The sequence below is a fragment of the Chiloscyllium punctatum genome, unplaced genomic scaffold (genome assembly GCF_047496795.1).
Source record: "Chiloscyllium punctatum isolate Juve2018m unplaced genomic scaffold, sChiPun1.3 scaffold_174, whole genome shotgun sequence".
NCBI classification, from domain to species: domain Eukaryota; kingdom Metazoa; phylum Chordata; class Chondrichthyes; order Orectolobiformes; family Hemiscylliidae; genus Chiloscyllium; species Chiloscyllium punctatum.
Genome location: NW_027309908.1, coordinates 436,747 through 463,305, shown reverse-complemented (window position 1 = coordinate 463,305; position 26,559 = coordinate 436,747).

Sequence of the window (26,559 nt, the reverse complement as noted above, 5' to 3'; positions counted from 1 at the left end):
ATGGAGGGTCTTACTCGGGAAGGGACAAACTCACCTACTGTTGGGGCATAGGGCAGAATAGGTGATGGAGGTAAAGTGGGGGAGCATTTTGGGACCGGTGACTAGAATAATATGAATTTTAAAATAGTTATGGGAGGGACAGAATTGGTCCACAGATTCAAGTTCTAAATTAGGGCGAGGCATATTTTGTTGAAATTAGACAGGGACTTGCAAAGGTTGATGGGAGTAGCTTGTTTCCAGGCAAAAGGATCTCTGGTAAGTGGGAGGCCTTTAAAAGTCAAGGTCTATATGTTCCTGTGAGGGTGAAGGGAAAATGAGGCAGGAAGAGAGAACCCTGGATGACAAGAGATAATCAGGCTCTGACCAGCAAAAAATGGAGGCGTGGCTCAGGTTCAGGCAGCTGGAATCAATACAATCTCTGGAGAGACACAAGGGATACAGGGGTTTACTGAAGAAGGAAATCAGGAGGGCGAAAAGGGGGTATGAGATAGCCTTGGCTGAGAAAATGAGGGTGGATCCAAAGATGTGCTTTTAGTATAGTAAAGTAAAAGAACGACGAGAGAGAAAATAGGACTCCTTAAAATACAAAGTGGGCATTCATGTGTAAAACCACAAGAGATGGGTGAGGTCCTCAAATTCCCCTCTGTGTTTACCATGAAGAAAGACATGAAGATCTGTGAGCTTTTGGGGGGGGGGGGGTGGCGGGGTGGGGGGTGGGGGTAATTTAGTTGTCATATGTTGGTACCATTCATATCACAGTGGAGGTGCTGTTGGACATAGTAGAATGCATAAAGTCAAATAAGTACAAATAAATCTCTTGGTCCTGACCAGATATATCCAAGAGCACTGCAAGAGGCTGGAGAAGACAGGTCAGGGGCGAAGGTCCCGGAAGACTGGACAGTAGCAAATGTTGTGCCCTTATTCAAGAAGGGCTGCAAAGAAAAAACTGGGAAATATAGACCAGTAAGCTTCACATCTGCTTTTGGTAAACCACTTGAGAAGGTTCTGAGAGATAAGATATGCATGCATCTGGAAAGACAGAGTTTGACTTGAACAGTCAGCATAGCTATGTGCATGACAGATCATGCCTTACAAATTTTGTTCGAGTTTTTTAAGGAAGTGACCAGGAAGGTTGACGAGGGCAGTGTGGTGGACATACCCTATATGGATTTCAGTAAAGCCTTTCAGAAGGTTCCACATGGTCGGCTGCTCGGGCAGGTTAGATCGCACGGACTCCAAGATAATCTGGCAAATTGGCGACACAATTGGCTTGGCGTTTGGAAGCAAAAGGCTATGGTGCAGGGATGCTTGTCGGACTGGAGGCCTGTGACTCGTGGAGTGCTTCAGGGGTCAGTACTGGCCCCATTGCTGTTTGTTATCTATATCAATGATTTGGACCAGAGTGCACAACGCAAGGTTAGTAAGTTTGCAGATGACACTAAAATAGGAGGCATCCAGTGAGGAACGTTATTAGAAATTGCAGCAGTACCTTGATCGGCAGGGGAAGTGGGCTGAGAAATAGCATGTGGAGTTTAATATAGATAAGTGTGACATCTTGCATTTTGGAAAGTCAAATTCAGGTAGGAGTTTAATGATGAATGAGAGTGCCTTAAGGAGTGTAGTGGAACAAAAGGACATTAGAGATCAGGTGCACGGTTGTCTGAAATTTGAGTCACAGATACACAGGATAGTGAAGAAGGCTGTTGGCATACTGGCCTTCATCAGCGCATTAGGTATAGACGTTGGGACATTATGTTGGAATTGTACAGGATGTTGGTAAGGCTGCAGTTGGAGTATTGGGTTCAGTTTTGTTCTCCTTGTAAAAAGGATATTAGTGAATTAGAAAGAGTGTAATAGAAATTTCAGAGATGTTTCCTTGGCGAAAGGGTTTAAGTTATAGGGAGATTATGGACAGGTTAGAACTTATTTCTTTACAGCCTAGGAAACCGAAGGGGTTCTTATAGAAGTGTAGATCTTATCAAATTATGAGAGACGTGCATAAGGGTGAATACTTCAAGTTTTTTTTTGCAAGGTTGGGGAATCGAGGACTAGAGGACATCCGTTCATGCTTCGAGAGGAATAAAATAACAATTAACCCGTAGGGGCAGCTCTTTTACACAGATTATGGTACACATATGGACTGAGTTGTCAGTGGAAGTGGTTGAGGTTGGTACAATAACAATATTGAAAAGGCACTTGGACAAATACAGATAGGAAAGGATTAGAGGATACAGAGCAAGGGCAGAGAAATTGGATGAGTTTGGATGGACAATTTGTTCGGCATGGAACATGTGGGCCGAAGGGGCCTGTTTCCGTCTGTAGAACCATATGACTGTAAATCCGTGTGTTTTGGGAAAGAGACAGGGAGGGGGAGAGCGAGAAAAAATGTCATGGAACGATATGTTCACTAGTTTCAGAATGTTGAAATGAAGACATTTCGACAGTATCATGCAACACGAGTCAGTATTATGAAGAATTATGAGTGAATGGTATATTAGTGTGAGTTCAGGCGATTGAGAGTTTTGAATGAGCATTTGTCCTGTCGCTTTGCAACTGGGAGAGAGAACTGCAGAGTCTTCGACACATTGAGCTGTATAAAACAGTAATTTGTCTCAATTTCATTTTCATTGAGTGTGACAGAGGGATTGTCTGTACAAAGCTGAGCTGGTTTCCTGGTGCTCTCTTATCGAACTCACCTCATTAGCTACCTACCCCACCCCATGGTTTCCCTCTCATTCAATACCAGCCCGAATCTCCCACCCATCATGACTGCAGGTACACACAGTCGCCCGGGTGCCCCTGGATATTCCGTGATCCCTGGCACTGGTGCAATCTTTAAAAGGCCAAGGGGCACACGGTTGAGCTTTCTCAGGTTGGTGCTGTATTGCACAGATTACCCCGAGCATGGCATATAAGGGGAATTTACACCACGGTTTGTTGACAGAGCATGGCGGGCTTGGTGGATGGGCTAGTACAGAGGGGGACCATTCCCTTTCCAGAGGGGGCCATACCACCAGACCCACCGAGCATCGTCTGTACTCACCACCCAGCTCAGTGCAGTATCTGCGGTCTGAAGAAATACCCAGCAATACAGGACACACATCAATAACCTTCCCTATTCTGTCAGGGTAAGGGTCACCGTATTCTCTCTGTTCCCTCACAGTCACTGTATATCTGTTACAGCACCGACCCCCAAACAAGGCTCATGCTCCAACACGCTCACTGCAGCGCCTTCTGTCTTTCTCTCTCTCGTTTGCAATACCCAACACCACCCCCCACCCCCCCCCCCACCCCCCCCGCCCCCTGACTACAGTTATAGAATATTCTGGAGAATGCCGATTATGGAAAATTCCAGATAATGTTCCAAATAATTCCCAGTTTCAAGAAAATGGCAGTGCCCCATTGTATAATACATAAGAGGAAGGAGTAGTGATGTAAGTTTTTCAAATCACACACAATTCAAATCACGCTGAGGTGATTCAGCCCTTCAAACATGCTCTAGCATTTAATAAGTTCCGGCTGATCTGATGGTTTTCTCAGCTCCATGTTACAGGAATTTTTAGTCATTCAACTCCCTGGGTTCCTGTCACTGACCAGACGGCACTCAGGCACTTTTACCCCAGTTTTCTTCAAGCGCCTGTTCGAGGGCATTTCCCATGGAATGCACTCTCCTAACAGTATATTCCATCAGTTATATACTTTCATGCAACGGTCAGCATGCTTTACACAGACCAAACAAAAATCTACACTTTTTTATGTTATAGATGTCCAATCACACTTAGTAATTCTGGTTATTTCACTTGACTCACCTTAATAATATTAAATCAGAATCAGCTTCTAAGCACGTCTTGTTATAAAATACAATTTCGAGCAGAGAACGTTTTTACCCTCAGCTGTTATCTTGACCGTTATCTGAATTGTACCCTTTTCATTGTTATGAAAGTTTCTCTTGCCCTTTGTCTGTGACTACTTCTGAGTGTAACAGTTGCTCTGTCGCCCCTCAGTTGGCTGGACGGCAAGATTTGTTATGTAGAGGGAAGCCAACTGCGCAGGTTCAGTTCCTCACGCTGACTGAGGTTACCATGAAGGAGATGCTCTCTCAACGTCACCCCATCACCCGAAATGTGGTGACCCTCACGGTAAACCAGCATGAGTGGTCTCTCTACGGAAAGTTCTTTGGGACTCTATTCTATCAATGTTAGCATTTTAATTTTTAAAAATAGTAATTTTATTGAAAAATAGATTTTTAATATTGTAATAACCCAATAACAACACAACTCAAATAACTGATCAAAATTACTCTCATGTGCATGTACATACAAAAAAAGTTAAAACACTAAATAGACAGAGAAAAAAACAAAACTAAACAATAAATAATGAATAAATACTATAGGTCAGCATAACAAAACAACAGCTCTCGTTTTTCAAGAGCATTAACTGATACAAATTTTTATGTTCATAATTCTTCCTCGCTGGATATTAGATTCATTAGACCATATCGTCATGGCTATATACAAGCCCTTATTAATGTGACAGATAAACCTGTATCGTGGTTATCCAAAAAGCCTGCCATGTCTTATATAAATCTCTGCTTTTTTGATGCACCACACTGATGAGAATGTCCAAAGGGATATTCTCCATGAAGAACCTACGACGACCCAACAGACCCGGGGTTTTCAGACATCCAACACAACAGAACATTTTTCCTAGCACAGAAAGTAAGGATATATTTTTGCCTCATGTGCATCTCTGTAAAGTACCCTGGGCAGGCCCAGGAAAAGAAAAACCGGGTCCATCTCCAATTCAGTCGCCTCGACCTACTCTATCACACCTAACACAGTGCTCCAATATAGATGAAGCCTGAAGCAGGACAAGAAGCAATGAGTAAGAGTGCCTGTAGTCATTCTGCATTTAGGACATGCTGAAGATAATCCCACTTTGCATTTTGTGAGACCATCTGGGGTCAGATCGACCCTATGAAGAATTTTCAACTGCATAGAATGGGTCCTATTACAGATCAAAATCCTTTGAACATTTTCACAAATATCCTCCCATGTCTCCGAGGTGTTCTGAACCCCAACTCTCTCTCGCAGACATCACAAAGCTGCACAGTCTCGTCTGAGGTGACACTCTCCAACTAATGATAAAGGGAACTGACTGAGAGTGCATTCGGAGCACTAAGCACCCGCTTATCTCTATCGGATCTGTAAGAGTCTGTTAAAAGTGTGCTTTTTTAAAATCAAATCTCTGATCTGAAAACAAAAACAAACAGAAGAGGTCTCTACTAGGTAGTCCATACTTACGAGTTATTTGATCAAATTATGACATTCTTTCTCCCTGAAATAAAATGTCGTGGCTCAGTAGATAGCACTGCAAACTCACAGCACCAGTATCCAAAGTTGTGCAGGTTAGATGAATTGGCTATTGATAAATTACCCATGGTCTTCAGGGATATGTAGGTTGGGGCATTAGTCAGGGTAAATTTAGGATGTTAGGGGAATGGGTCTGGGTGGGTCGAAGTCGACTTGTTGGGCCCAAGGACCTGTTTCCACACTGTAGGGATTCTATTAATTCTAAATCACTGAAGCAAGGTACACCCTTAGCTTCCCACAGTTTAAACATGGAATCCATTATCCCCGGTTGACAACTTGGTATACGAATTATAGGGGTAAGAAACAAGGTTTTGGCTGCATTGCCCTCGATCTGACTCATTGTCATTCATGCTTTAACTTTATTGATAATTATTGAGTTATGACAATACTCCATAAATGTTGTCATTTTGTCGAAGAACAACAGACTAATAAGGGTTCACATTGTCTGAGAGAGTTCAATATCTAACTGTATTGACACCGAGTCCCCAGTGGCCCAGACACTAACATAGGATAATAAAGAGCTTAATTGATAGCATTTAATATGGGAGATCCCCACAATCTGTGGGGTAGTTGCAATTTGCTTAGCTTAATAAAGAGTCGCTTATGGTGCCAAACAAAAGAGCTAAACCAGCCATAAAGTCTCCTAAATATCTGTCTGGGAAACATCAAAGAAAGCATTCACACGGGGTATAGTAAATGAGGAAGGACATTCATTTTAAGAACAGCTATCCGACCTAGCCAGGATATTGGAAGTGCCTCCCTTCTTTGAAGGTCTTGATTAATTTTGTCAAACACATGGACATAGTTCACGTTAAATAAATGATCAAAGACAGATGCAATGAATATTCTGAAATAGGGAAATCAGGCCAGTGACTATTTAAAAGGAAACCAGGATTTACTTTCAATATGAGGTATTTCCCTGAGACCTCCCATAGGCATGGCCACAAACTTTGTAAAATTAATCTTATAGCCCGAAAAGGTGATAAGCGAATTAATGCATTGCATCACGTGAGCTGCTGAAACTGTGGGATTTGACAAACACATGATCCCTCATCTGCATACAACATAATCTTATGTGACTTCTATCTTAATTCTGGGGCAGGTATGTTGGGGTAATATTCCTAATTGTGCAGGATGCCACCGTGTCTAAGATTGTTGCAGGTATTGGGAAGAGATCAACCCTCGTTTGGCATTTGTGCGGATTAAAGAAGAAAATAAAATCCCTACTTGTGAGGTAGATCTGCCTCCAGGTATCCACCAGCTCTAATCCACTAATTGCTTACTTTATAACGAGGGTAATTGGGGACCTTTGGACATTCTGTCCACCGTGGGGCCATAAGACAGTCGAAATCTCCTTCTACAATAATGTGCCATGATGCAAGATAACTTACTTTGGATAATGCATCTTTCAGGATTTTAAGACAGTGCGCCAGGGGGCAATAAACATTCAAAATATTGTATTATTTCCCAAAGTTCAAGACTTTGGGAATGATGATCCTTCCGTGAGTGTCTAATACAATCTAGTAATTTAAATGGAAGATTCTTCTTCACTAGTATGGTTTCTCCCCATCTCCTAGTATTAAAAGACGTGAAATAAACTCGATCAAACCCACCCTGCTATAACGTCAAATATTCCTTGTCATCAAGGTGCATCTCCTGCAATAGGACAACATCCACCCTCTCTGTTTTAAGATGAGAAAGTACATTTTTCCTCTTGACTGGCAGATGGCTCCCCTTAATGTTCCAGGTACAACATTTAAGCACATCATTATCCAGAACACACTGTAACAACATTTCAACTCTAGAGTTTCACATCGAATTACACAACCCTGATCATTAATGAAAAAAAGACTCATTGGGCCTAAAAAACTGTACAAACTAAAACTACTACAACTAACAAGCTCTCAAATCTTTCCAAAGCTAAACACATAAAATCCAAAGAACGAAATAAAATCCAAAATGCCAATGACACTCGATTGGGGAATTTACACCCGACCGCCCACTGGGAAGCTTACATATCTCCAAACTTTATCTTCTGCCCGCTACCAATTTGGAATCCAGGGCAATTAACAACAAAAATCGGGCATGAACTGCCCTTCGGTCGGCACTTCGTCATCACAACTACCTTTGTCACTCCATCCAGCTTGGGCTGCACACCAGACACAAGCAAAGAAAGAAAAACAATGTTGTAATACTAATGAAGAAGTTAAAAATGAGTACTCTACCCATTCCCGGCTATAATTTAACACTGGTTAATAGCAGAAAAATCCAACAAAATTTCTTGAAGAGAGAAACATGATTACCTAAATATCCAGCTTACTTTAAAATGTCCAGAAAGTTTTCGCTTTCTCTGGAGAGTCAGACGAGTTCATGGATCCATTGAAAGTAATACGGAGCACCACTGAGTACCGTAACGAAAATTGAATCCAGAATTCCCTTACTCTTTTCTTGATATCATCAAAAGATTTTTTTTCCTGAATCACCGCCGTTGAAAAGTCCTAAAAGAACATAATACTGGAGCCCTCATGAATTAAAGCCATCACATCTTTCCCCTGGGTTCTGGAAGAGTCCATTAGTCTTAGTTTGTCCCCACAACTGTGTAATCGAACAAGGACAGGATGAAAGCGTTGGTCTGAGTCTGACTTCCGCGCCGTAACCCGATGAACTGTCTCACTTTTCACCCCTCCCTCCTCAGTTTTGAAGTGAAGGAATCGCTGCAGCCAGTTCTTGAAAAAACTCAGCGGCTGACCACCTTCTGTCCACTCCAGCAAACCGACGATGTGAATATCCTTCATCCTACCCCTGTTCTCGAGGTCGTCATCTTGTTCAGTTGAGGTGCAGACCTGCTTTTCAATGGCGACGATCCTCTCCCGAGAGGAATCGATCACGGTCTCTGTCGATGCAGTTCGGCTCTTGACATCGTCTGTTTTGTTTCCAAGGCTGTCAAGTTGCTGCTCATGTTTTTGGAGCACGGCTGACAGCGGCTCTAGCCACTGCAGTGGCTTCATCCCAACTTCAATCATGGCTTCAATCATTTCGCATAACTTGGTGAACTCAGTGACTAAGGCCTGGTGAGTAACTGGGTCAATGGAACGAGCAGAGTGGGTTGCAGTTACAACCTCAGGCATGCTCGATGCTTCTGACGGGTGCACCATGTGTTGGGACTGACTCGATTTTCTCCTATGTTTTGTCATTTCCACTTGATAAAACGGGATTAATAAAGATTCTATCACTCTTTTAGTGTTGAATGTTCATTAAATGCCAGGGATGGGGTGGGTTAGAGAACCACGTTGCCCGTATGTTGATGCAGAGCCCAGCAAACCAGACCTTCTGGATTGCCGCCATCTTGTATTCCCTCTGAACATTTTATCGATATTATCATTTCACTTTACATTATAGTCCTGGAGATTCTGAAGCCGTGTTATTTGATACCACTGTCTACATTTCCCCCAAAACAGCACATTGCTGCCCATTCCTCGATAATCCTTGACTCTGTTGTTATTTATGAACCTTCCGTCTGTGCCTCAAAAATATTGAATATTTCTGCAGACTCACAGCACTTTGAGAAAACAATAATACACATGATGATTTGAGTGTGAGATTAGTTTTTTGTGTCTCCCTATGTGAGAAAGGATATAATTACATTGGAAGCAGTTCAGAGATATTTCATTTCACGCCTCCCTGGGGTGAAGGGCTTATGTTATGAAGGCCTTAACAGGTTACTCTTGGAATGAGAATGAAACATACAAGACCTTAATAAGAGTGGATTAGGTAAGTACCCACTGGGTGCTTGTATAGGCCAAATTTATTGTCATTGTCATACAACCTCTACAGTGTGGAGGCAGGACATTCCGTCCATTAAGTCCACACTGACCCACCAACCAACAGCATCCCACCTGGACGTGCCCCCCAATTGTATCGATGTAACCCGGCATTTCTCATAACTAACCCTCCTAACCTACACATCCCTGGGCACTATTGGCAATTCACTTTAAACTGCACATCTTTGGACTGTGGCAGGAAACTGGAGCACTGGGTGGAAACCCACACAGCCATGGGGAGAATGTTCAAACACCACATAGGGAGTCGCCCGAGGTTGGAATTGAACCCAGCTCCTTGGTGATGTGAGGAAGCAGTGCTACCAACAGATCTAACATACTCCTCCGTTAGTTCTGTTAGTAACTTGTGGCTAACGAAAGAAATCTGCCTGACTTGTTCTTATCACTGAACCTAACCCAGTCTGAGACCTTTATCATCGGCCATATCACCAACCTGGTTACATTTAAAATTTGTTGTGAGCAGTGGAAGAGTGGGAATGGAAAAGGAAAGAGTGACACCCTCCATCCACAGTCACAACTGGAGTGAGAAAAAAAATCATAAAGTGGGAATTCATTCAAGTGGGAATTCTCTTTCCCAGAAGTTTGGGATGGCTGAATCTTTATATTATATCGAGGCTGGCTTCGGCTGATTTTCCATAGACAGGTGAATCAGGGATAATGCTGCATGGAGAGAAAAGTGCAGCTGGGAACACAATGAGATGAGCCACGACTTTATTTACTGGTGGAGTAGTGTCAAACGGCCGAATGGCCCCCTCGTGTCCCTCGGCCCTGTGTTCTGATGTTCCAATCAGCCCTTCGGACCTGCTACACAGGGGCAGATCAGGGCCACTCCGATGGTTAGGTGCAGTTTTGGAAATGTACTTGGAAAATCCAGGCTGTATCAGGAAGTTACACTCACCCCCCAATCTCTGTTTCCAGGCTTCCTCTCTCCGCAACGTCTGCTCCAGATGTGGGTCGTGTTACAGATCCAGATTTGCTGTGAATACAGCCCCCACACCCCACCCAGCGTTTACTCAAACAAATCCTCTGCTAACCCGAATGTAGCATTACACAACACAACTTCCGAGAAAATAACCAGTGACTTTGCAAAAGCATAACAAGTGGAATTAATAAATAGGAACAAGAGTAGGCTATTCGGCTCCTCAAGATTGCCCTGTCATTTATTACGAACATGGATGATCTACTCCAGGTCTAACTCCACTTTCTTGCCAACTCCTTGCATCCCTCCACAACTCTCTGGGTTAGGGAATCCCAGACATTCGCTACCTTCTGAGAGAAGACATCACTTTGCATCTCAGATAGAAATCGATGTTCCATATTCGGTATCTATGTCATCGAGTTCGAGACTCCACTCAGGAATGGTAACAACTTCTCAACATCTACCTTCTCAAGTCCCTTCTGTGTCTTGTATGTTTGAGCAGTATCACTCCTCATTCATTTAAACCCCAATGAATAATCGCCTCTCCATTTTACAGATTCTCAATAACACAACCCTTTCATCCCTGGAAACCGGCTAATGAACCAACCTAGTTACTTGCTGCATCAGCATGCTGACTTTATGTTTCATACACAGGAAGACTCCAATCCCTTTGTACTGTTCCTTTTATGGAAGTCCTCTCCATTAAATAACAGCCTGCCTTTTGCTTGTCAGTGTCATCCTCGAACTCGGATGTATACTCAGCGCCCTTCTTCAGACTATCAGTATAGAGTGTAAATAACTGATGCCATAGGATTGATAGCGGTGGTTCTCCAGCAGATATACCTTTATCATGAAGATCCATTAATCCTGACTCTCCGATTTCTATATGTTAAGCAATCATCATCCCATGTTAATACATTCTCCATCATCCTAGGAGCTTCTGTCTTGTGTAAGAACTTTTATTTCGTAATACCCTGTGGAAAAACTCTGGAAATCCTGGTGTCTAACAGATCCCCTTTATCAAGTCCACTTGTTACATTCTCAGGCATCACCAGAAATACTTTGCATGACTTTACAGGGCAAAATATAACTTCCCTTTCACAAAACCACTCTGAACCTGCGTGTCCATGTGAGCCAGGGTTTCCAAATTAAGCTACTCCCATCTGCTTTCATTTGGCGCATATGCCTCTAAATGTTTCCCATCCATATGTTTGTCCAAATGTATTTTAAATGTTTTAGCTGTACATGCATCTCCCACTCCCTCTGGCAGCTCATTCCATACCCACACCAACCTCTGTGTAAAAACACTGCCCCTGCGTGCCTTGTAAATTTTCCCTCTTTTACCTTAAACCTATGCCTTCTACGGCTGAACTCCCCCATCCTGTGGAAAAGACCTTGGCTTTCACCCTATCCATACCTCTCATGATTTTAGAAACTTCCATAATGCCATCCCTCAACCTTCTGCACTCCATCCAAAACTAACTTCAAGAACAAACATTTGAAGACAAATACTGCAAATTTGAAACGATAGTAAACATGACAGATAAACAATACTCAGCCCAAATTTCATACTGTGATTTGTTTTTTCTCCCTATCACAATACTAAGGCAGCATGAAACGCTTACTAGTGCCAATAAAAGTCAAGCACCTGATATCCTTTGTCTAAAGGGGGCGATGATCTCGACAGTGAAAACATATTTATGGCCAGACCTTTAAAATGCCACATAGTCAACATTCTCCCTCCTGGCCTCCCAATGTCCTTGTGTGAGTGTGTCTTCTTTATCTTGCACTCAATAGAGAGAATCCCTTTCTCCATTCACACCTTAATTTAAACCCATTCTATATCATCTTCTCATTCACCACTGCTAAAAGCCGGTTTATCTTTGCCACCCCCTCTTTTCCCTGTCACCTATCTCCCACCTCTGGAAAGCTATTTAAAAGCCAAGTTTCCAATCCTATACAGTTGTGAAGAAGTGTCACACTGGGCTTGAAATGCGAACGCTGTTTCTCTGTCTCTGCAGATGCTGACAGACCTGCTGAATATCTCCAGAAATGAATAGGCATGGAACAAATTTTCACAAAACAAATAACTATGGATACTGGTAATAAAAATACTAAAATTGCGTGAGAAACTGGGAGCTTTGTCCAGGGTCACTGTACCTGAAAGATAAATACTGCATTCATTCCAGAAGATGCTGCAATTTCTTCAGCAATTTCTGTTTTTGGACAATTTCCAAAGAAGTATGTCAAAGATGCTCAACCATCCTGTCCAACATGGAGAGCCATACACTGGGGACTGAACAATAATGCATGTTGCACAAGTTCCTTGACTCTGAAACTACATAAGTCTGGCATCACTGACACTACAGAGCTCTGAATAATGGTCAGGGAGAAAAACAAAGGGAAACACATTCACTTCAAATACAGAAGTTGACATTGTGGAAGAGAAACGATTTAGATCATTACTTTAAATGGATTGTGTTAAAGTAACAAATTAGAGGTGTGACACCAGGGAGAGGCCCTCAGCAGACTGACAATATGAAAATGCAAGTGTTACCGCATCAGAAACCAGGTTAGGTAGTGAATACAGGGCTGATGGGTGAATGGGTCTCGGTGTGAACTGGGGGACAGTCAGTAGAATGGAATTGTAGATATTGCACCCCAAACTGGGTTATCATTTGATGGTGCAGCAACAGCAGAAGCAGAACTGTATTCAACGACAATCTGTAACATTATCCCGAGGATAATTCATCAGTCTACCATTACCATCAAGCCGATCCATGGTTCAGTGATGAGTGTGGCTGAACATGCCAGGGTCTAAATCACGTTGACCTAAACCTATTGAAAACCCATTAAAGCTACCACACTTAACTGGTTCAATTCCGACCAGCAGAACTAATGTCTGATGGAGAGGGGAAATGATCCCAAGACTAACAGATCAGATCTAAGCTCTGTCGTCCTGCCAAATCCAAACATAAATGTCGATGGACGATTAAACAATTTACTGGAGGAGAGGACTCCACAAACATCCTCATCCTAAATATCGGAACAGCTCTGTACGTCAGTGAAAAAAGTCAAGGATGTGGTGTCTGCACTATCCTCAGCCAGACGTGTTGAATGGATGATCCACCTCACACTCATCATGATGCCCACAGAATCACAGATGCCAGTCTTCAGCAATTCGATTTGCTGTATAGTCATAAAGAAACAGCTGAACACAGTAGATACGACAAAGGCAATGGGCCCTGTCCCCATTCCTGCAACAGTCCTGAAGACTTGTGCTGCACAACGAGCCGTGTCCCTGGGAAGCTCTTTCATTCCAGCTCCAACTCTGACATCTCCAACTCTGACATCTCCCTGGCAATGAGGAAAATTACTCAACTCTGTCCAGTCCCTGAATAGGAGAATAATTACAATCTGACCAATTACCATCCCCTCAGTCCCATCACAACAGTCACATTGGTGAGAATACTTTTTGACAGAGCTGTCAAGTAGCACCGAAATAATGAGGAGAGTGTGGGTTTCTGATCGATCCCCATGTGGAGATGGTGCTGTGGTGGACATATCATTGGATTATGAATCCAGACCAGGCCAATGGTCTGGCAGCTGGTGGAAGGTAAACATAATTAATAAAGTATTGAGACCTAAAATCTGGTTTCAGTAACAGTGTTCTTGTGTCCAGTGTTGATCGTAAACTTCAATCTCCTTCACCAATATACTTTCAGGAACTGAATCTCCCGTGCTTTCCTGATCTGGCCTAAAAGTGACTCCAGACACACAGACATGGTCTCTGAATCGGCCAAGTGAGACACTCAATTGTATCAAACTACTCTGAGGTCTTAAATGATAAAACTTGACAGAACACCCGGCATCAACCTCGTTATCAGAAAAGGGAATGGGAAGTACTATCCTGTTGTCCCTGCATAGACATCTTTCCTAACATCTGAGAGCTTGTGACAACATTTACAGAGCTTTCCCACAGACTGCACATAAACATCGGGAGAGGAGGAGGTCATTCAGCACATTGAGCTTTCCCCATGATATTTCATGGCCGAACATCCCTCAATGCAGTTTTCCCCACACAATGTTCATATCCCAAAATATGTTTAAACATTATGAAATATAGTGCCTTCGGCCCATCAATATATCGTGAGTTCTCTGATAATTCTTGTTTATGGAGCACGATTTGACTGCAATGCGATTCGTGAACTGTTTTCTACAAAGTGAAATATCATCTCTGGCTTCCAATCTGTCACACCCTGTCAGAGTGTTATATATCTCACTGAGATCTCCACCCATTTTCCTAAAGCCCATGGAATACAGGCCGAGTCACCCCAAACTCTGCTCCCACAACTAACCTGTCATCCCAGAGATCAGTCTGGTCATCCTTCACTCCCTCAATGTCAGATTTGCCTTTATTAGGTAAGGACACCAAAACTGCACACAACACTGCACAATGTTCGAGATGGGGTCCCACCAAGGCCCTGCACAGTTGCAGTAAATGACCCTTACTCTTGTATTCTAAATCCCCCTGAAATGAAGGTGAATAACTATTTATCTTCCTACCTGCTTTCTGCTCCTGCAATATTGCTTTCAGTGACTGGTATACAGGGAGATCCAGATTCTTTTCAATGTTACAGCTCCCTACTTGCTGGGTCTGTATACACTGTATACAGCTTGCCAATTCCATTCCCAGTATTGACTTCCGTGTTCAGAACTCACTGCCCTACATGGACTCGGAAGGCTGCGCAGAAATAAACAAAAATGCAACATAAGTTCATTTATTGACTAAATGTTTTCAACCAATCAATTTTCAAATGATGGGCTGCCATTCAATTCATCCCATCAAAGTACACAACCTCTCATCTCTGCCATCGCTCTCCATCTGCCAGGTATTTGCCCAGTCACTCCACTTGTCCCAATCACTTTGGAATCATTTTTTACATCCTCCTCATTCACTCACAAACTGACTTCATTTAGTGCTGTCAGCAGACTTGGGAATATTGCAGTTGAGTCCCTCCACCAAAAAATATGATGTGTAATAGGAGTAGCTGGGTGCCAAATCTCGATCCTTGTTATATCCTCCAAGTCTTCCATTCAAAAAACATGGTTTTGTTCCTACTCACTGTTTCCTGCCAATTCTCCCATTCTAAAACCATGACCATATATTAGCCCCAGTCCCATAGGATTCGAATTTGCACAATAGGCTTGGGGCTTTATCAAAAAATCTTTCTTGATTCCAATCGTATTGCATTGATAATTTTGCTCAAATATAATTCCTATTTCATATACCTCTGTTGACTTTGTCTATGCCCATTAATTTCAGTCCAATATTTTCTCTAAAACCTTTTAGTTGCTAATTTCATTTTATTCCCTTTTTCTCACCAGACCAAATTTCCCTAGTATTGCGAGGAAACTTTATTTTTTTTTATTCCGTGAAGGCATAACTGAAGTGTTTGCTCCATTGATCTGCTATTTCCCTGTCCTCAATTATATGGTATCAGACTGTAAGGAAGCTGCACCTTTTTCTCTTAATTTTGCCATTGATGTATTTTCAAAAGATATTACAAGTTCACTCATATACACTTTGATAAGACATTCTTCAGAAACCCAACAATTCCTATCTTAAGCTATTGAATGATTGCTCCTCCACAGCCATACAATACAGAAGCACAGACTCTGTACAATCAGAAATACAGCACGGTCTAAAGTAGCCCCACTTTCCAACAGAAAACCCGTCGCTGTGAATCTTATGGCATTTCAAAAGCATAACCATGTATGTTCTAATGTTTTTGAGGTTACCATGACAATTCCCCTCTCACGAAGTGCTTCCCAAACCCCAGCACACTTTGGGTGAAAAACAGTCCTCAAGTCCTCACTAAGCCTCAAACCCTTCACTTGAAAAGTGTGTCCCTTTGATTAAAAGGACCAGCTGCTGTCTATCCACCCCGTCCATGTCCCTCGTAATCTTATCCTCCTGAAACACATCCCCCTCAGCCTCCTCTGCTCCAAAGTAAACAAACCGAGCTTATCCAGCCTCTCTCAATAGCTGATATGCTCCATCACAGGGAACATCCTGGTGAATCTCCTCTGCACCCCCTCCAGTGCAATCACATCCTTCCTATAATGTAGCTCCCAGAACGACACACAGTATTCCATCTTGGCTAACAAAAGTTCCGCATAGCTCTTATAATCTATGCTTCGATATGTGAAGGCTGTGTTTATGCTCCCGAACGCTTTCTCAAATTGTGTGTTACCCTGTCCAGCCACATTCAGGGATGTGTGGAGAAACACCCTCTGACCTTCCTAGTGTGCTGCCATTCATTGCGTCCTCCCCTGCCTGTTCATTCTTCCAAAATGCAGGACCTCATATTTTCAGGGTTACATTCCATCTGCCATTGATCCACCCATCTGACCATTCTATCTGTATCTTCCTGTAACATAAGGCCTTCCTCCTCACAGCCAACCACCCGGCCAATCTTTGTAACAAACACAAATTTACTTATGACACCCCCAACCTCTCGTCCATATTCAAGCTGCAACATGTATGATAATGCGTACAATCACAAAACATCAGCTTATTTATTTAGAGACTAGTGTCCAATGGTGTACCACGCGGATTACTGCTTTTTCTCTTAATATTTGTGATTCGGAGGTGTTGGTGTTGGACTGGGATGGACAAAGTTAAAAATTGCATCACACCAGGTTATTCAGTGGCACGAGCTTTTGAAGTGCTTCACCAAAGCGCACAACCACCTGATGAAGAAGCAGCGTTTCGAAAGCTCGTGCCTCTGAATAAACCTTTTGGAGTATAACCCGGTGTTATGCAATTTTTAATTTGTCCACCCCAGTCCAACACCAACACCTCCGAATCACAAATATTAAGAGACACAGCACTGATCCCCGTGGTACACCACTGGGCACTAGCCTCCAAACACAAACAGCCTTCTACGACCACCTTCTGTCTCCTACCACTAAAGTTGATTTGGTTGCAACTTGGCAAATCACTAATGAGTCCTACCGTTCCCTGGTTATTCTGTTCTGCTGGACACTCTTATAGAATATCTGGAGATTCTCACTGATCTTGCCTGCCAGTAAGCCTCCGTGCCCCTGTGTCAATTAGTCCCCTCCAAATGATGAATTTCCTCCTTATTGCAGATTTAAATGGCCTGTCCCAGATCCTGCCATTATTTGCCTTTAATGTGGAATAGACAGCGAGGGGAGAGTTCTGTTCATATCCAACTTGTCATATGTTTTGTGAATTTTCAAAATTTCACTGTGACCCAGCTCTCATTCTTTGAAACTCTAGCGAACACAGGCCGAGTTTCCTCATCAGGCAATCTCACCATCTAAGGGATTAATCTGGAGAATGTCCATTGAACTTCCTCTGTGGTCAGTATGTTCTTTCTGAGATTCGGTCACCAAAATTGTGCACAATACTCCAGGTATAGTCCTATCAACACGCTGTGAAACTGCTTCAACATGTCTTTACATCAATGTTCTAACTCTCTTAAATGAAGGCAAACCAAACTTTAAATTTCCACTTACATATCTTCCTCCAAATACCCTTCACATTCATTGCATTTACGGACTCACTGATAAACCCTTGCGAAAATCCAATATCTGCAACTTCTACTGGTTCCCCATTATCTATGCTGTAAGAAACAACTTCAAACAATTCCGAAGTTTACCAAGTATGATTTCTCTATCAGAAATGCATGCTGATTCTCTCCATTGTTGATGTTAATTTCTAAATATCAAAAATGTCATCCTGTGTAATAGATTTCAACAGTTTCACTACAGATGTCGATTAATTGGTCTGCAGTTCTCCACACTATGTCTTCTTCCTTATGTAGCTGTTTGGATCCCTTCCATTCATTTACAGTGCTTGGTTCACGTTTATCCACAATAGTTTCTGGCCTCTGCAGAATGTACAGGAAAACAAAACACAGTCATCGACAGTGCAATTAATACTACTGTTGGGGATTTATTTCTGACGTTTTGATGAGAAGTACATCTGTTTCATTAGACTTAGCAATGCTCAATCCAGCTACATCTTCAAGTACTACCTTGTTACTGATTTGAATTGACTTTTTGTCTTTAGCTTCAGAAGGCCGATATGGTCACTTGGAATTACTGGGTGATTTCCTGGATATTACTCCATGGAGACAGATGCAAAGTAACTGGTTATTTTCTTGGCCATTTCCCTGTTCTCCACAATGAACTCTCCTCTCCCAATTACAAATTTCCAAACTTGACCTTGCTTTTATTTTGTTTCCTTTGAAATATAGATCATTGATTTATGCAGTCTTTGTGTTCCTGTGTGTTAGCAGGTATGCTCTCTTTTTGGTTTCCTTATCAGTTTCATGGCCTTCCTTTTCTGGATCGTAAACTTCTGAGAATTCACAGGTTTCCACAATATCTGGAATTCTTCTGAAGTCACTTCCTATGATTAATAAATTTTCTAATTTGTGATGTTAACCATCATTGGGTCACGTTCTCACTTTTTGGTGTTTGTACCGGAAATAAATAGACGTATTTTTCAGACTTTGCAGTATTTCTAAAACCTCCTGGTCCTGACCAGATATATTCAGGAACATTGCAAGAGGATAGATAAGAAATTGCGGGAGCCCTGGTTGGTTCTTTTCCATCATCGATGGTCAGGTCCCAGACGACTGGAGGGTAGCGAATACTGTGCCCTCATTCAAGGAAGGCTACAAAGGTAAACCTGGGAACTAAAGACCAGAAAACCTAAAATCTAGTGGGTAAGTTACTTGAGAAGATTCGGAGAGATTGGATATACATGCATTTGGAAAGACAGGACGTGATTCGGAATATGAGTAGAATGGTGCTGGAAAAGCAGAGAAGGTCAGGCAGCATCCGAGGAGCAGGAAAATGGATGTTTTGGGCAAATGCCCTTCATGAAATTCAGCACGTCTTTGTCCATGGGAGATCATGGCTCGTAAATTAATTGGAGTTCTTTGATGAAGTGACCAGCAATGTTGAGGAGGGCAGGGTGATATCCATAGTCTATATGGATTCCAGTAAGGCCTCAAAAAGGTTCCACATGTTCCTCTGCTCTGGAAGGTTAGATCACATGGAATTGAGGGGGAGCTGGCAAATTAGGTACAAGAATGGCTTGGTGTTAGGAAGCAGAGGGTGATACAGGAAGAATGCTGGTCAGACTGGATGGCTGTGACTAGTGGAATGCCTCAGGGGTTGGTTCTGGGACCACTGCATATTACATATGTCTATGATTTAGATGAGAATGTACAGGCATGATTTGTAAGTTTGAAGATGACATTATAATAGGCAGCATCATGGCGAGTGAGGAAGGTTATCAAAATTTCAGAAATTACAGCAATACTTTGATCAGCTGGGGAAGTGGGCTGAGAAATGGCAAATGGATTTTAATATAGATCAGTGTAAGTTCTTGTATTTTAGAAATTCAAATCAAGGTTGGAGTTTCATGGTGAATGTTTGGATTCTTAGGAGTGCAGTGGAACAGAGGGACCTCGGAATTCAGGTGGATGCTTATCTGGAAGTTGATTCAGAGGTAGACAGTGCAGTGAAGAAAGCTTTTGGTACATTGGCCTTAATCAGTGTATTTCACTGAGTATCAAAATTAGGGAGTTATATTGCAGCTATACAGGACGCTGCTGAGGCCATATTGGTAGCGTTATGTTCAGTTTTGTTCACTTTGCTATAGTACGGATGTTATTAAACTGGAAAGAATGCAGAAAAATTATAAGGATGTTGCCAAGGACTCAATGGACTGAGTTATCGGGAGAGGTTGGGCCAGCTAGGCCATCTTAATTTTGTGTGTGTGTGAAACTGAGGGAGGATCATATTGAAGTCTGTAAGATCATGACAGGCATGGATAGAGTGAATGTGCCCTGTCTTTTTCTTCCCCCAGGGTTGGGCAATCACAGATCAGTTTAAAATCGAAGGAGAAAGAATAAAAGGGAATCTGAGGAACAACCTTTTTACACACAGGGGCTGGTATGCATATGGGATGAGCTGTCAGGGGAAGTGATTGATTAACAACATTTAAAAGGCATTTGGACAAATACACGGATAGGAAAGGATTAGAAGGATACGGGGCAATGGCAGGGAAATGGCGTGAGCGTGGATGGACATTTTGTTCAGACAGTTTGGGCTGAAGGGCCTGTCTCCGTGCTTTCGCACTCTATGACTCTAACAACCATTGCTTGTCTCCCACTGAATGTTATATTGTACTTTCCAAATTCACTGGAGCTATCTTGACTCTCTAGCCTCCAGTCTTCCATGATGTTTAACTAGTAAGTTCAAGCATTCTCTATTGTGCGTAGATGCCGTGTAAAATGCACTTTATTAATGTCATTATTTCTTAAAAGCTGCTTCATTACAATGTTATAGATTCGTCATTTGGACCAGACAATACCAAATCCAAAGTAACCTGCTCTCTAGTTTTCTTCACAACATACTCTTGAACTTACGGAATTTATTTTTCAAACATGAGCAGTCGCTTAATTAACGCAGTCCAAATGCAACTTGAGACCATCCAATAAGATTGCAGTATCCACAATACTTGCATATCTAATTTCCAGAGCATATGATGCTCAGGTTTTCTGCGAGCGTTTTGGTTTGGTATATAACACACCAATATTTGCTTCTCCTTTCTATCTGTAAGCTCTACCTAAACTGATTCTGTGGAAGCTGAGGGACAGGTCTGTGTTGTTTTTAGTGACGGACTTGGACAAGACATTTGGGGAGCCTCACCTCGACGCTGAGATGATCTGAAGAAATGTCCTGCAATACAGGATAAGCATTGATATCCTCCCCGCTCTGTCAGGATAAGAGTTACCGTATACTCTCTGCTGGCTCACACTCACTGTATATCTGTTATAGAACCTACCCCTGAACAAGGTTCACGCTCTATCTCCAAATAAGGGTCAGGCACGACCACTCTCACTATTGAATTCAGTAACTTTCTTCCTCACTTTCTCTTTCACCTACGCAGTACCCCCACACACTAATAATACTATAAGGATTCAAAACTGTCGACTGACTAATTCCAGACACCTCACAATTCCGTCCAACTACACCAGCACTAACAGCAGGGTCACCCATTCCCACTCTCCCTCCAACATTCCCATTTTCCCATTCTAGGAGGAAGAGCCTGGAATAGGACAGAAAGGCAAAGCCGGTTGATGAAGTGCCCGATATCCATTCCCTCACCCCCTCCCCTTGCCAAGTGGGTAGGACACTGGTACGAGCCAGAGAGGGCAGGGACGCCTCGTGTGGAGATTTTGAAACATCCATGTGCCACCGACCGATTAAGGAGCAATGTTCAGTGAAAGACAATTCTCACTTTAAATCCACTGACAGTTCCAACGACAGTCCTTTCACTTCCAAAAAAAGGACACAGACACCTCACTGCACAGAGACGCAGACACACAAATACACAGAACTATTGGTAAATACCCCAATATGCGAACACGCACAATACGTACAAGGAGATAGGCATACACACAGGTAGAAACACACAGAGACATATACAGTCACATACAAATAGACACAAAGACAGTTTAGAATCACACAGGCTGACAGATATAGACACACAAACACACAGATAACAAGCACATGGACATGCACGTATATATATATACACACACATAGACATGCACACACATACGCACACGCATACACACACACACACGCACACGCAGAGGCAAACACACAAACACACGCAGCCCCAGAGGAACAGAAACTAGTGTAATTAAGACGCAAATCGATATGCTTTGGATTTGTAAGAATATCAAGAATTCTACGGAGAAGGCAGAAGAATAAGATTGAGGTACATATGAAAATAATTTAACGAAATTTTAGACTCGATGGGTCGAATGGCCTCATTATGCTCCTTGCTTTAATGTTCTTGTGGTGTAATGCTATCAGGTATTCTCTACCTGAGACAGCAACAGAGGCTGGGTTTGATACATATTTGGTTGGAAAGGGTCAGCGGGAATGTGGAACAGGTTTGAAGTCAAGAATGCTTTATGTTTATTCCTAATTATTGTGTCCTTATGTCTGAAAAGAAGTGGTGATTTGATGTTAGGTTAACACGGTTTAAAATAACAGGTCCCAGAATGAAATAAGGGCATTCCTTTCGCTTTAGTGTTGTGCCATCTGTGGTGTACTCATCCTTAGGGAACAGTGAATACTCGGTTATTGAAGATGTTCAACGCTGAGCTAGACTGATCTTTGCTGGATAGGACAGTCAATGTTTCTTGGGAACAGATCATGTACAGATAGTCAGGCACAATTGAATTTGTTATGAGGATTCTGAATGGTGCAGCCAAAAGGCCAACTGCTGCCCCTACCCCATGCGCTGTGCCCTCAATCCACGCTTGAGTCTATTACAGAGATGTACTTCAGCCCCTACCCTATGTGTTTTTCCCTCTATACACCCCTCAAGATTATCACAGAGATATCCTGCTGCCCCTACCCGTGGTGTTGTTCCCTCAATCCACCCCTCGCGGCTGTTGCAGAGATATACTATTGCACCTATCCCATGTGTTTTTGCTCAATCCACCTCTCGATGGTGTTACAAGGTAGGGGACCACCCTTTCAGTCAGGCAGGATCGTTACAATGAGACGGGAGAAGAACATTCTGCCCCTCGAAGGAGTTACACAGGAATAGAGAATGAAGTAATTCAGCTCGTTCAGTACATTACACAGGCCAGGAGGAGACGATTCAACCCACCTTAGGTGCTACACAGGAACAGGGAAGCTGTCGCTAACAGGAAATAGAGAGTAGAGGTAAATATTTATTTTCAGGTTGCAAAGCTGTAACTAGTGTATGTCTCTAGAGATCACTGTGGGATCATCAATGACAAATAATCCGTATCAAAGATCTAGTGGAAGGGAACTGAATGGCGCAAAGCTCAATTAGCGCATCACCAAGATGATCGTTCAAGATGTCGTCAAATGAAGGTACTGAGTCTGCAATGTGATACAGACAGGGAAGGTTAGTGAGCAAACCTTCAGCAGAAAGAACATAAGGTGAGTTGTCTACTGTGGCAGGAAGGATAAAACAATGGCGAACAATTTATTTGGAGAGAGATTGCAGAACTCTGTGATACTGGCGGTTTCCATGTTCCTGGGAGGTGAATCATATGAAGTCAGTCTGCAGATGCAGCAAGTGATTTGGAAGGTAAGTGGAATGATACTGTTTCTGGCAAAAATTATCACGTTTAATGAGGAATGTTTTACTGCATCTGAACGGGGCATTGTTGAGACTACATCGGACACACTGTGTGCAGTTTTGATCGCCTAAATGTAAAAAAAAAGATATAATTCTTTCAGAAGATTTTCATGGATGTTTCCCTTCACACATTCCTGGAAGGAAGGCCTTTTGTTATGGGGATTATCAGTTTTGATCTGAGATGAGAAATCTTCTTGAACCATACATGACTTTCTGAAAGGTGTTTCAGCTGGATGCATGTTTCCTCTTGTTAAGGAGTTTAAAGCTGGAGAACAATTTTAAGAATAAGATGTTTTGATATCAACACACGTATTATATAGACATCGACCTATATTTACAAATTACACAGACGCATATAAACATGTCATCAGATGATAAAGCAGGGACCTTTTTTGCTAATGAAAGACACTGTGTACAACAACAGCGATGATGCACCTTCATATCGTCCATTATCATCCCTTCCAGAGAATGCTCCAGGAGAGCACACATGGCCCAGTTTGATGTTCAGTTGACATTATTGTATGGTTCAACACAGAGAGGGAGAAAAATGTTCCCTGCCTGAGAAGCAGCAGCTGATTGATCTCTCTCTCTTCCTTTGTCCACTAGATGGAAAAATGTGAGACAATAAAATCCCTGAGTTATTTTCACCACTTGTGAAGGATTCCTAGTGAGGACTCTGGAATCTCTCCACTGCTGGAAGCAAAGGGAGTTCAGCCAAATCCAACTATTCCACAAATAAATCCCATTACCAGCAGCTTGTGTGAGCAGAATAATTTCAAAGTCAGTAGAACATTTGGGACACTCTATCTTTTACCATTTGTTGTGAGTTCAACTTCCTGAATTTCACATTTTTCTCAAAAATGACCCAGTCTGAGTCCTATACAATTGGTCATAACACTAAACTGGCTACTTTTAAAGTTTTTGTAATCAGTGGAGGAGTGGGACTGGAAAAGGACACAGTGACCCTCTAACATTTATCGGAACGCGAATTAGAAATTCTTATTGGACTGTTTATGTGGGAATTCCCTTTATCAAACATTTGTAGTGCCTGGATGATTGCATTTGGTCAACGTTGTGCTGTATTCAAACATTTGACAGACAAGTTCATGCAGGAAAATTGTATACAGGCAGAAAAGTGCTGCTGAAACCACAATCAGAGCAGCTATGATCTTAGTGTCTTGTGGAACAGTGACAACGTGTCTAATGACCCACTCCTGCTCCTCAGTCCTATGTTCCTATGTTCAATTCAGCCCCTCAAACCTCCTACACTGGTGCTGACGGAGGCATCTTGCTCCAAATAAATGGTCCACAGTAACAAAGGATCTCATTCAGTCCCTCCAAGCTGTCACACATCGTTTGGTGTAGGTTGGAAAATGTTACTTCAAAACACAGGCTCTGTTCGAAAGACAACTCTGGTCTCTTTACAGAGTGTCTCCTCTCTGAAATTTGTGCTTCATTTGTTGGTCATGGTTTAGACCCAGATTCACTGCGAATTCAGCCCCCAGACCTCACTAAATGATGACTCATAAAGTACTTTGCTCTCTCTGATTGGAATGTTCAAGAACAGAACATGCAGGAAAATTACAACCATTTACTTTGTAACTACAGAATATGAGAACATAAGGAACAGGATCAGGTCGTTCGGATAATCAATACATTGTATACGATCATGGCCGATCTGCTGTTCGTATTAACTCATCTTTCATGTCCAATCCTTCACATCCTCTCAGCTCTCTGGCAGATCAAAAATCCATCTATCACCTTTTTAAAATACTTTCAGTGATGTAGCACGCCTAGCACACGAGACAAGATAATTCCTGTCATTCACTGCCCTCTGTGAGAGGAAAATACTCCCCATATAGACACCGTCACCTATTGATATGAACAAGAGGGGAACACAGGGGCTCAGCAAAGAGTGGATAGCCTTGATATCAAGGCAGTATTTGACTGAGAATATCGGGGAGAATTTGACTGGAAGTGCCATCTTATTTGAGCTTAATGGGAATCAGGTGTCCCCTCCCTACTGGCTGGGGTCTTTCAGAGCACAAAGGAAGATGCCTGTGGGTGGGGGCCGAAAATCTTCTCAGTTCTGGGAAGTCTCTTCAGGAGATCCTCAAGGTAGCTTCCTCAGCACAAACATCTTCAGCTGCTTCATCAATGTCTTTCCCCATCATAAGACCGGAGGTCGGGATGGTCACTGAGGGTGACACATTGTTCAGAACATTTTGTCTCCCATCAGCTCCTGATGCAGACTGTGTCCGTGTTCAGTAAGACCCGGACAGCATTCAGGCTTGTGCTGTTAAAGTGTCGGTAACATTCATGTAACAGTCCTGTCAGACACAGTTAAAGGAGGAGCTCATTCAACATCTCAAGCTGGAGTTTGAATCACGTGATGTTCAGTGTAGGATAACAAACCAAATGCACTATATTCAAAGTCTGACTCTCTCTCTCTCTCTCTCTATCTCTCTCCCTGATCGATATAGGGAGTGGGGGTGGGGTGAGGGGAACGTCCTCAGAGGGTCTTGTAACTCGAGAAAAACAAGCCATGGATTTTATCACCGTATCAATATCTGTTCTGAACATCATGAGAGGCTGTCCATTCCTCTTAAGTTTCAACGAAATCATCTTTTATTCTCTCACAGCGCTAAAGAATATTCTTCATTCACACCTCATTTTCCCACCATCCCAGGGATTGGTCTGGTGAAAAGCGTGTGCACTCTCTCTGTGGCAGGGCGATTATTTCTTAAAAAGGAAAGACATTCTGTCCACAATGTCCCAAAGACTGCCTCAACAACACTCTTAGGTTTGATCACAATAAGTTATTTTCCTCATTGAGACATCTCCGTTTCTTTCCTATGGCGTAAAAAGCCTTTACTTCTCACTACACTGCGCCTGACGTGGAATTTAAAAGCTCCTAACATCTATATGTGAGCATCAACAAAGCCAACAGCAGAGTTGCTGCGGGAGATGAACATCACACTCAGGGAAAGACTAAGAAAGAATGCACTTGAAATAAGGAATGGTCACCCACCTGAATGGAAATGAGCTGTAGGAATATGGGAAACAGGCAGAGGAAGGGAGTTATCTTTCCTTTTGTTCTTCCCTCACAGGTCAGGCCAGCCTGTTATCCCTATCTTGAAATGAGAGGCTGGTTCAGCTGTTCCACAGGACAGTAAAGAGTAA